The sequence below is a fragment of the Trachypithecus francoisi genome, unplaced genomic scaffold (genome assembly GCF_009764315.1).
Source record: "Trachypithecus francoisi isolate TF-2019V2 unplaced genomic scaffold, Tfra_2.0 Lachesis_group10, whole genome shotgun sequence".
Lineage (NCBI taxonomy): Eukaryota > Metazoa > Chordata > Mammalia > Primates > Cercopithecidae > Trachypithecus > Trachypithecus francoisi.
The window spans coordinates 60,394,769-60,407,049 of NW_022681455.1; the positions used below are offsets into that span (position 1 = coordinate 60,394,769).

A 12,281-nucleotide genomic window follows, 5' to 3' on the forward strand; every position below is an offset into this window, starting at 1 on the left:
TTTACAACCTTCATGATACCACAGTGGTTACAATGGTTCCAAGCTTACACAGACATATAAAAGTATACAGACAAAAGAGAACATGTCTTTCAGTTGTACTCTCAGAAGAGCCAAGAAACACTTTTCCCAAAAACTCCTTTATCTATAACTCACTGGCCTGTCTGGAGACAGGAGTCCGTTTCTGACACAGAAATGCTAACTTATCTGGTTAGATTAGAGAACCCAGGCCTCAACCAATCACTGCATCAAGGGAGATGGGCTTACTGAAATTGGCTTTGGTCAATCACAGTCCATTTCTGGTGATCAACTGCTTTCAAAGTGTATCAGCAGGGGAGACTCAAATGAAAATTTAAGTACTCTTAGCTGCTGGAAAGACAAACAACATTCACTATAATTTTTCTGGCCAATCAATGACAATATACCTAGTAAAGTAGATAAAGTGAAGTAGGAGGTACAGTAACAACTTTTTTTTTTCCAGCAATGGAATGTTAGAGCTAAATGAAATCCTAAAATGTACCCAAGGCTGGGCGGGGTGGCTCATGCCTATAATCCCGGCACTTGCAGAGGCCGAAGCTGTCGGATCACAAGGTCAGGAGATGGAGACCATCCTGGCCAATATGGTGAAACCCCGTCTCTACTAAAAATACAAAAAAATCAGCTGAGCATGGTGGCGGATGCCTGTAGTCCCAGCTACTTGGGAGGCTGAAGCAGGAGAATGGCATGAACCCAGGAAATGGAGCTTGCAGTGAGTCGAGACCGTGCCACTACAGTACAGCTTGGGTGACAGAGTGAGATTTCATCTCAAAAAAGAAAAAGAAAAAAATGTGCCCAATCTGTACTCCTCATTTTATAGATGAAGAATCTGGGACTCTGGTTCATTGATTTGGCCATATTTACAAAGTCTAAATCACCTATTTTCTAATCATTTAGTCATTTATCAGCAATTATTTATCAAGCACTTACTATTTGCCAGGTACCTCTTTAGTCACTGGAGATACAGGAGGGAATAAAACAAAGCAAAACTGTGCCTTCATGAAGTTCACATTTTAGTGAGGACCTTTTCCCTAAGGTCATTGCTCCCACTCACTCTTTACAACAACCCTGTTTCCTCTCTTAGTGCTAGGCATCCACAACCTGTGCTCCTTCCTTTTGCTGCTACCCAGCTCTCAGACGCAGCTGATGCCATGGGTTTCAGACACCCGAAAAGCCCCACTGGCCTCCAGGTGAACAATGATTACCTGGCTGACCAGAGCTGCAACAAGGGGTATGTGCCGTCACAAGCAGATGTGGCAGTAATTGAAGCAGTCTCTAGTCCATTGTTTGGCAACTTGTGTCATGCTCTACATTGGTATAATTACATCAAGACTTATGAAAAGGAAAAAGCCAGCCTAGCAGGAACGAAGAAAGCTTTGGGCAAGTATGGTCCTGCTAATGTGGAAGGTACTAGAGGAAGTGGAGCTACAGATAGTGAAGATGACGATGACATTTACCTATTTGGATTTGATGAGGGGGAGGAAAGTAAAGAATCAAAGAGGCAAAGGGAAGAATACCCTGCATAGTATGAATCAAAGAAAGCCCCCCCAAAAAAACCTGCCCCTGTTGCCATCTTTCATCTCACTAGATGTGAAACTTTGTGATAATGAGACAGATACGGCAAAATTAGAGGAGTGTCATTAAAAAGTCAAAAAACAATAGATGTTGGCATGGATGTGGTGGAAAGGAAACACTTACACATTGCTGGTGGGAATGTAAATAAGTACAACCTCTATGGAAAACAGTACACAGATTCTTTAAAGAACTAAAAGTAAATTTACCATTTGGTCCAGCAATTCCATCACTTGTTATCTACCCAAAGGAAAAGAAGTTATTATATGAAAAAAAAAATTGTACACATATTTTTATAGCAACACAATTACAATTCACAAATGCAAAGATGTGGAACCAACCTCAGTGTCCACTGACGAGTGGATAAAGAAAATGTGGGAGATATATATATATATATACACCTTGGAACACTACTCAACCATAAAAAGGAATGAATGTCTTTTGCAGCAACTTGGATGAAGCTGCTGGCCATTATTCTAAGTGAAGTAACTCAGGAGTGAAAAACCAAAAAACCATATGTTCTCACTTATAAGTGGAAGCTAAGCTATGAGTATGCAAAGGCATACAAAGTGATGTAATGGACTTTGAGACTCAGAAGGGGTCGGCGCTAGGAATAAAACTACATATTAAGACAATATATGCTATTTGGGTGATGGGTGCACTAAAATCTCAGAATTCACAACTATATAATTCATGCATGCAACAAAAAACCACTTGTACCCCAAAAGCTTTTTGTTTTGTTTTGTTTTGCTTTGTTTTGCAACGGAGTCTCGCTCTGTTGCCCAGGCTGGAGTGCAGTGGTGCAATCTCGGCTCACTGCAACCTCCAGCTCCTGGGTTCAAGCGATTCTCCCACCTCAGCCTCCTGAGTAGCTGGGGCTACAGGCGCATGCCACCAGGCCCAGCTAATTTTTTGTATTTTTTTAGTAGAGACGGGGTTTCACCGTGTTAGCCTGGATGGTCTAGATCTCCTGACCTCGTGATCCGCCTGCCTAGCTTCCCAAAGTGCTGGGATTACAGGCATGAGCCACAGCGCCCAGTCCCAAAAGCTATTAAAATAAAATTTTTTAAAAAAATTAGAGAAGTGAGTCAGAAGAATTAAAGCAGACCGCTTAGTCTGGGGCTCCTCTGTACTAGTTCCAGTGGGATATGGAATTTTAAAACTTCAAATATCGTGTTGAAGATGATAAAGTTGGAATAGATACGCGGTAGGAGCAGATCACTGCTTTGAGAACTATATGCAATCCATGGATATGGCTGCGTTCAACAAGATCACAAATCTATCCTCAATCATTGCACTTAAATAAAAGCTAGAAAGATTAATTAATTAGTTAATTTAGTAAAAATAAAACAACCTCAGGCAAAGGAAGTGAAAGTTTTCATTATCTTCTATTTCTGATTATCTATGAAATCTTTGTCTTCTGGCATGTTTATTCTGAATAATGGTCATTTAGTTCCTATAAGATATAGTAATTCAACATAACTCCATCCTTTAAATTCTCAGCCTTCTTTTCCCCTCACTTTGCCTTATTTATACTTGACATATTATTTATTTTTTTTATTTAAGTGTATATTTTATCTTCCCCTCCCACACATACATATACACATGTTGGATGTAAGCTTCATGAGAACCTGAACTTTTAGTTCGAATTTCTATATTCCCAACACCTAGATCATAGAACAATTCCTGGAACATGGTAGGCAGCCAAAAAATATTTATTGAATAAGTAAATCAATTCTTCCTTCCACCTGGATCCCTTCATTAGAGCAAAATACTCACTGAGTTTAATCTAATAATCTTGTTGCCTAAGGTTGAAGAACTTTAGGTACTATCCAAAAAGGTTTATGGGCCAGGCACAGTAGCTCACGCCTATAATCCCAACTCTCTGGGAGGCCAAGGGATGGATTGCTTCAGGCCAGGAGTTTGAGATCAGCCTGGGCAGCATAGCAAGATTGCATCTCTACTAAAAATACAAAAATTAGCCAGGCATGGTGGTGCACGCCTGTGGTCCCAGCTTCGCAGGAGAAGGCACAAGAATTGCTTGAACCCAGGAGGCAGAGGTTTCAGTGAGCCAAAATCATACACTGCACTCTAGCCTGGGTGACAGAGAGAGACCCTGTCTCAAAAAAATAATAATAATTAATAAATATTTTTGAAGAACAAAAACAAAAAGATTAATGGACTAAAGTAAAACAAGAATGGTAAGTTGTTATTACCTAAGGTATGACCCTAAAGATGCCCTACAACACTGACAGAAGGAACATAAGCAAAGTTATTCTAATCTATGTGGAACCTGCCCTGAGAGCCCCGCAAAGTAAACAAAACATGTCAGTTTTCCAGGGCTGTTGCAACCAGACTATGTGCATAGACTAGGTGGTTTAAACAACAGAAATTGATTTTCTCACAGTTCTGAAGGTATGATTCTTAGTGTCTGATCTAAAATCCATTCACTCTATTCTTTCTTTTTTTTGGAGACAGAGTCTCACTGTGTCACCCAGGCTGCAGTGCAGTGGCATGATCTTGGCTCACTGCAACCTCCACCTTCTGGGTTCAAGCGACTCTCCTGCCTCAACCTTCTGAGTAGCTGGGACTACAGGCATGTGCCACCATGCCCTGCTAACTTTTGTATTTTTAGTAGAGACGGAGTTTTACCATGTTGGTCAGGCCTCAAGTGATCTGCCTACCTTGGCCTCCCAGTGTGCTGGGATTACAGGCGTGAGCCACCATGCCTGACCTGTTCTTTCAGCAAATATCCTTTGACCACTTACTGCATGTCAGGCACTATTCTCAGTACTAAGACTAGAGAGTTAAACAAGACAGATATGTATCTGTATTGGGAATGCTTTCAGCAGCCATTAACAGAATAGGCAATTAAAAGTAGCTAAACCATAGGGACATTCAGTGTTTACTTAGCAGAAATTTAGAGAGCGTCAACCTCTAGTTCAGCTTCTCTAAAATGTAACCAAAAGTCCAGGTTCTGTCTTCTCTGTGTCTTTAGCATGCTGGCTTGTGTCTTTATTCTTTTCACCTCATTGTTCCATGGCTGTCATAGCTCTAAATACCTCATGGATTTCAAACTAGGGAGAAGTGGAAAAGGAAGCTCCTTTCTTTTTTTTTTTTTTTTTTTTTTTGAGACAATGTCTCACTTTGTCACTTAGGCTGGAGTGTAGTGGCATGATCTGGGCTCACTGCAACCTCTGCGGCCTGGGTTCAAGCAATTCTCCTGCCTCAGCCTCCCAAGTAGCTGGGATTACAGGCATGCACCACCAAGCCCGGCTAATTTTTCTGTGTGTTTTTAGTAGAGACAGGGTTTCACCATGTTGGCCAGGTTGGTCTTGAACTCCTTACCTCAAGTGATCCACCTGCCTTGGCCGCCCAAAATGCTGGGATTAAAGGCGTGAGCCACCGTGCCCGGCCAGAAGCTCTTTTCTTACTGTTTTCTCCATTAATCTTCTAGAGCTGCCATGACAAAATGCCACAGACTGGGTGGCATGTCAGCAGGGTTGGTTTATTCTAACGGCTTTCCCATGGCTTATAGATGGCCATCTCCTCCCCGTGCCTTCACATAGTCTTCCTTCTATATCTCTGTCCAAATTTTCTCTTCCTTTTTTTTTTTTTTTTTTCAGTAAGATGGGGTCTCACTCTGTCATCTACTCTGAGAATCTTTAAAGAGGTATCTCCAGTAGTCACATTCTGAGGTACTAGGGGTCAGCACTAATGAATTTGAGGGAGTACATTTCAGCCCATAACATACAATCAACTAGGTTTCCGACTTAAAAAAATAAAACATACAAAATTAGCCAGGCATGCGGGCGAGCACCTGTAGTCCTAGCTACTTAGGAGGCTGAGGTGGGAGGATCACTTGAGCCCAGGAGTTAGAGGTTACAGTGAGCTATGATGGCACCACTGCACTCCAGCCTAGGCAACAGAGTAAGACTTTGTCTCAAAACAGAAAACTAATTCATGCACCACCGACCCATCCTAAAACAAATGAGCATCAAAAATCTGAGCAGGCTCAATGGCTCACGCCTGTAATCCCAGCACTTTGGGAGGCCAAGGAGCGCAGATCACCTGAGGTCAGGAGTTCAAGACCAGCCTGGCTAACATAGCAAAATCCATCAAAACCCTGTCTCTACTAAAAATTAAAAAAAATTTAAAAATAGCCGAGTGTGGTGCCACACGCCTATAGTCCCAGCTACTCAGGAGACTGAGGCAGGAGAGTCACTTGAACCTGGGAAGTGGAGGTTGCAGTGAGCCAAAATAGCACCACGACACTCCAGCCTAAGCAACAGAGCCAGACTCCATCTCAAAAAAGAAAAAAAGAAAAAATAAATCCCAGAAGACTACTCAGATGTAAAGACCAATTGACAGCATTTAAGTAAAGATGTAGCAGACAAAAAAACTAGAGAGCTTTACAAAAGTGCTTTGTCTTTTGCCAGTGGACAGGTTCAATCTAGTTTCAGACTGGCACTGCAGTCCTGCATTCTAGACCAAGGTACATATTAAAAGATGATTTACTACGCAAGAGAATATACCCAAAGTATTATACTGGCTCTGACGTGAATAACTTCTGCACCAGTTGTGTCAGTAATACCTACTGTTATTGTGAGGAATCAAAGTAGCAAGGTCCTTAGTAAGGAAGCCCTAAATCTGTTTCAGGATGTTAGAACCAAAGTGCTAAGTTAATGTGGCGGAGGCAGACACCCTGTATTTTTCCCCAGTGAAAGCTGCAAGTTTTGAAAGAAAGATTTAAGTTTACTCTATGCATTTTATCCACTTTGTCTTGTTACTTAAAGACACTAGTCGTTTTTTGTCATTGTGTTTCCTTTTTTTGATTTTTAAGTTCAGGGGTACATGCAGGTTTGTTAACATAAGTAAACTTGTGTCATGGGGGGTTGTACAGATTATTTCATCACCCAGGTATTAAGGCTACTACTCATTAGTTATTTTTCCTGATCCTCTCCCTCCTCCCACCCCCCGCTCTCCAGTAGGCCCCAGTGTGTGTTGTTCCCCTCTCTGTGTCCATGTTTTCTCATTATTTAGCTTTCATTTACAAGTGAGAACATGTGGTATTCGGTTTTCTGTTCCTGCATTAGTTTGCTAAGGATAATGGCCTCTGGCTCCATCCATGCCCCTGCAAAGGACATGATCTCATTCTTTTTTTTTTTTTTTTTTGAAGCGGAGTCTTGCTCTGTCGCCCAGGCTGGAGTGCAGTGGCCGGATCTCAGCTCACTGCAAGCTCCGCCTCCCGGGTTCCCGCCATTCTCCTGCCTCAGCCTCCCAAGTAGCTGGGACTACAGGCGCCCACCACCTCGCCCGGCTAGTTTTTTTTTGTATTTTTAGTAGAGACGGGGTTTCACTGTGTTCGCCAGGATGGTCTCGATCTCGTGACCTTGTGATCCGCCCGTCTCGGCCTCCCAAAGTGCTGGGATTACAGGATTGAGCCACCGCGCCTGGCCGATCTCATTCTTTTATATGGCTGCATAGTGTTCCGTGGTGATATGTACCATATTTTCTTTCTTTCTTTTATTTTTTTTTTCCTTCAGGAGCATGTTTATTGTGTTTGAGATGATATATCAGGTGCTCTCTGAGCTACAAAGGGTAAAAGGAAATCCTCTCATTACAAACTGACAAAGGTAAAAGGTAAAACATTTTTCACGGCAGCATGAACCACCTACTCAGAAATAGATCTGGGTTTAATACAAATGACATAATTCCTAGTCATCTACAGCTACTTTTATATAACTTCACACAGATAATGATTAGGCCAAAATGCACTAATATATGGTAAACTTCAGGACCAGTAAGTATCCTTAGTAAATCACAAAATACATTCTGATATCCCAAAGAAGCAAGACTTGCAAGTAGGAGTTTTAAACATAACTAATCTACAGCTACAAAGTCCTACTCTTGATAGCATTTACCTTTTTGGGGAGTCTCCCAGGCTCCAAAGGATAAAAGCAGAGTAGAATCAGTATAACATAAACACAGAAGTCTGTATTTTGAAGGCTATAAAGATTTGCAGCACAGTAAGAAGATGCCTTCAGCTCCTTCACACTGCATACAAATGATGTGAATTATGTTGCATATCTCTTGGTCCACTGTTTGGCTACCCTGTCGTGTTCTGCTCATTGATTAAATACTGAGTGGCTATGCTTCCAACCAGAGGATCCACAGGGTTGCAGTCTGTCAAAAGGGAACAAACAGACAGCAAAACATTTGAAATAGTCAAAGCGGGACTCCAGTTGTCTTTAAGGATGTCCAGACAGATGACTCCCTGACTGTTGATGTTGCAGTGATAGATTCTGGTGCGGAAAGTAACCTTTGGTACCTTAAATGGATAATCTGATGAAAATGTGATATCCAGAAAAAACACACCACCTTCATAGACAGAACCCAGTGGACCAAGTATAGTTCATCTCCATTCATAAATGTTAGCTCCTTTAGGCCCAGCACTGCAGTTAGGAGGAGGATCAAGGGTTATTTCAGCTAGCTCTTCTGAATTCTTTTAGCACTAGTGGATAACAGCAGTGGTTTTGCTGGAGCGTTAGGTGTTTTCCTTCTGCTGGGAGGCAGGTTTTCTTTCCTCTTATTCTTCAGGGTCTGGAGAGGCTGGGTCTCGCTGGTCCGCATCTGAACTGCCACTGCTGGTGCTGGGGCTCTCATCATCGGACCTTTGCCTATCACTGGACATCTTGGTGATGTTATCTCTTGGAAAACTCGGCCGCCCGCCCGACCCGCTCCCGCGCCGCTAGGCGTGGGGGACGGAGAGAGATAAAAACCCTTCCTTAAGGAAATGGAGGCAGCTGTGCGGGGGAGGGGGCGGAAGGAGGAGGAGAGAAAAAAAGAAGCCGAGGAGGCTCTGGCCTGGGAGTGTGGAACTTTGAAAGTCCCACATTTTCTTTATCCAGTCTGTCTTCGATGGGCATTTAAATTGGTTTCATGTCTTTGCTCTTGTGAATACTGCTGCAATGAATATATGTGTACATGTGTCTTTGTAATACAGCGATTTATATTCCTTTGAGCATATTGTCAGTAATGGTATTGCTGGGTCAAATGGTGTTTCTGGTTCTAGATTCTTGAGGAATAGCCTCACTGTCTTCCACAATAGTTGAACTAATTTACACTCCCACCAGCAGTGTATAAGCATTCCTTTTTCTCCATGACCTCTCAGCATCTGTTATTTTCAGAATGTGAACAGATTAAAATTGTGTTTCTTTTTCTTTTTTTGAGATGGAGTCTCACTCTGTCACCCAGGCTGGAGTGCAATGGCACGATCTCGGCTCACTGCAACCTCTGGCTCCCGGATTCAAGTGATTCTCCTGCCTCAGCCTCCCAGTAACTGGGACTACGGGCACGCACCACCACGCCTAGCTATTTTTTGTATTTTTAGTAGAGATGGGGTTTCACCATGTTGGCCCAGCTGCTCTCAAACCCCTGACCTCAGGTGCTCCGCCTGTTTCAGCCTCCCAAAGTGCTGGGATTACAGGTGTGAGCCACCACACCCAGCCGAACATTGTTTGTAGAAGTTGATCAGGATCTCCTAATCAAAATAGTAACTTTGGTGATGGATGAGTGAGGGGGAAATGCTCCTTAACATAGCAGGAAGGCAATTATTGACAAAACTAATAAATTTGTACCGAAGACATTTATGAGTTTTAAAGTACTCATATACACATTAACCTAAATATCATTAATACTTTTACTAATATTATTTTACTAATCTCTCACATGACTATGGACTCTCCTACAAAGTAGAAAGCATAGGTAAGAATGGGAATTTGCCTTTCAGGTAAGGAACTCGTGATCAACATTTTTTTGGAGGTGAACATCCTACCTGTCAAGCAGCCAAACAGATCCTGAACAGCAGTCACACAATAGCTGCTAGGTCAGTTTGCCAAACTTCCACAGATTCAGTCAGTAGGGAGACAATGAGCCCAGATGGATTTGTTCAGTTTATTACATATATTATACATGGCACAGTCAACAGCACGAGCTTCATGTGCACATTGATTCCCCCAGCCCCCAAGTCCCAGGGCAAAGATGCAGAGGTAGTCCCAGGCAGATGCTGCACACACAATGGGTTTGAGTAACAGCTAACCCAGTCTTTCAAAGGAGCTGCATTAATATCCACTCATCCACCTCTGTAGCAAGAGACATTGCCTTTATTTTCTTCTTCTTTTTTTTTTTTTTAAGATGGAGTCTCACTCCATTGTCGCGACTGCAGTGCAGTGGCGTGATTATGGCTCACGGCAGCCTCGATCTCCCCAGGCTCCGGCGATCCTCCCTCCTCAGTTATTGTGTGTTTATTTTATTATTGTTATTATTATTATTATTACTATTTGAGACAGAACCTTGCTCTGTTACCCAGGCTGGAGTGCAGTGGTGCAATCTCAGCTCACTACAACTTCCACTTCCCGGGTTCCAGTGATTCCCCTGCCTCAGCCTCGTGAGTAGCTGGGACTACAGGCATGAGCCACCACACCTGGCTAATTTTTGTATTTTTAGTAGAGATGGGATTTCACCACATTGGCCAGGCTGGTCTCAAACTCCTGACTTCAAGTGATCCACCTGTCTCGGACTCCCAAAATGTTGGGATTGCAGGTGTGAGCCACTGTGCCTGGCCTGTTTTTGTATTTTTAGTAGAGATGGGGTTTCACCATATTTCCCAGACTGGTCTCGAACTTCTGGGCTCAAGAGATCCACCCACCTTGGCCTCCCAAAGTGCTGGGATTACAGACGTGAGCCACCACACCTGGCCTGTCTTTATTATCTTGATCAGGAAACAAATCTGCCTTCTGACACAGAAAGAGATATTATCTTTATCACCTGGACTATCTCCAAGGAGGGAGGGAAACTAGCTTTATTAACCTGGAGTGTAAGTCAGTCTCCTCCCTGCCCTACAGCAAATTTTGCAAATATTCTCTAACAAAGTTGTCAATGCTTTTTGCTTGGAAGACATCCAAAAATGCCAAAATTATCTTTCAACATTACTCTTTAATATTTTTGCTTGGCCGGGCGCGGTGGCTCAAGCCTGTAATCCCAGCACTTGGGAGGCCGAGATGGGCGGATCACGAGGTCAGGAGATCGAGACCATCCTGGCTAACACAGTGAAACCCGTCTCTACTAAAAATACAAAAAACTAGCCGGCGAGATGGCGGGTGCCTATAGTCCCAGCTACTCGGGAGGCTGAGGCAGGAGAATGGCGTAAACCCGGAGGCGGAGCTTGCAGTGAGCTGAGATCCGGCCACTGCACTCCAGCCTGGGCGACAGAGCGAGACTCCGTCTCAAAAAAAAAAAAAAAAAAAAAAAAATATTTTTGCTTGATAACTCAAAAGCTAACCTGAATGTTAAGAGAACTCAAACTTGTCTTCTTGCATGGGCTTCAGGAGACAAAAAAATGAACACAGACTTCAGAGTTTTTCAGTGGTGTAAATCCTCAAAATCCTGCATGGAGCCTCACAAGAAATAAAACAGGGCTGAGCATGGTGGCTCATGCCTGTAATCCCAACACTTTGGGAGGCCGAGGTGGGTGGATCACCTGAGGCCAGGAGTTTGAGACCAGCCTGGCAAACATGGTGAAACCCCATCTCTACTAAAAATACAAAATTTAGCCTGGCATGGTAGTGGGCACCTGTAATCCCAGCTACTGGCTGAGGCAGGAGAGTTGCTTGAACCCAAGAAGTGGAGGTTGCAGTCAGCTGAGATCACGCCACTGCACTCCAACCTGGGAAACAGAGTAAGACTCCGTCTCAAAAAAAAAAAAAAAAGAAAAATCTACTAGCTTTGAAGGCATTGAATTTTATAAACTCTAAATACTTTCATAATCCTAAAATTGTGTGATCAGCTAACCAATAATGCACATCAGGGAAGCTTTTCCATATTAATAATATCCAACTGCTTTTCTGACAAGATAAACTCACAGTCACAAATATCCCAAGCAGAGACTAATTTCTCCTTAGTCTGGAAGCTTGATATTGAGAAGATACACCTTTTATCACAAATGATAATACCTACTACTGTGTTAAGTGCTCTAGATATATTATGTCACTTAGCTTAATCCTCATAACTACTTTATTAGCTAAGTACTATTCTTTTGCAAGTGAGAAAAGAGAAGGTCAGGCTGCTAGGTAATTTGCCCAGCATGCCACAGGTAGTAAGAGGCAGAGCTCAGGTTGATTGATCCCCATTCCTGGACTCCTCACAACTCTGCTCCATACCTTGATGAGCAGGAAGCCATTGTCATCACCTTTTCCTGCCTTCCTTTCAGCTTTTTTCATGAAGGGAAATTCATCTCTTCATTTTCTTTGACCAATAAGCCTCCTACAGCTTTCTTTTCCCAATAATTGTCTGGAAAAATATGAGAATATCTGGAATTAGAGGTGTGAGTTTTCATTATTATTACTCAAAAACAGTGTCTTCTGCAATTAAAAAAAGCAACTGATAGCCGGGTGTGGTGGCAGGTGCCTGTAATCCCAGCTACTTGGGAGGCTGAGGCACAAGAATCGCTTAAACTCAGGAGTCAGAGGTTGCAGTGAGCCGAGATCACGCCACTGCACTCCAGCCTGGGCAACAAAGCAAGACTCCATCTCAGAGAAATATAAAATAAAGTTTACCAAAAAAAAAAAAAGCAAGTGAATTGGTAGAATAAATTCCAAGAGTATTAGTATTAAATC

At 42.7% G+C, this 12,281-nt stretch overlaps 2 pseudogenes; one reads left to right on the top strand and one right to left on the bottom strand.

Annotated features, from left to right (window-relative positions):
* The first annotated feature begins 1,184 nt into the window (after positions 1–1,184).
* LOC117088550 lies at positions 1,185–2,911 on the top strand (annotated as a pseudogene).
* Positions 2,912–7,667: 4,756 nt separating this feature from the next.
* On the bottom strand, positions 7,668–8,430 carry LOC117088723 (annotated as a pseudogene).
* Between the last annotated feature and the right edge of the window lie 3,851 nt (positions 8,431–12,281).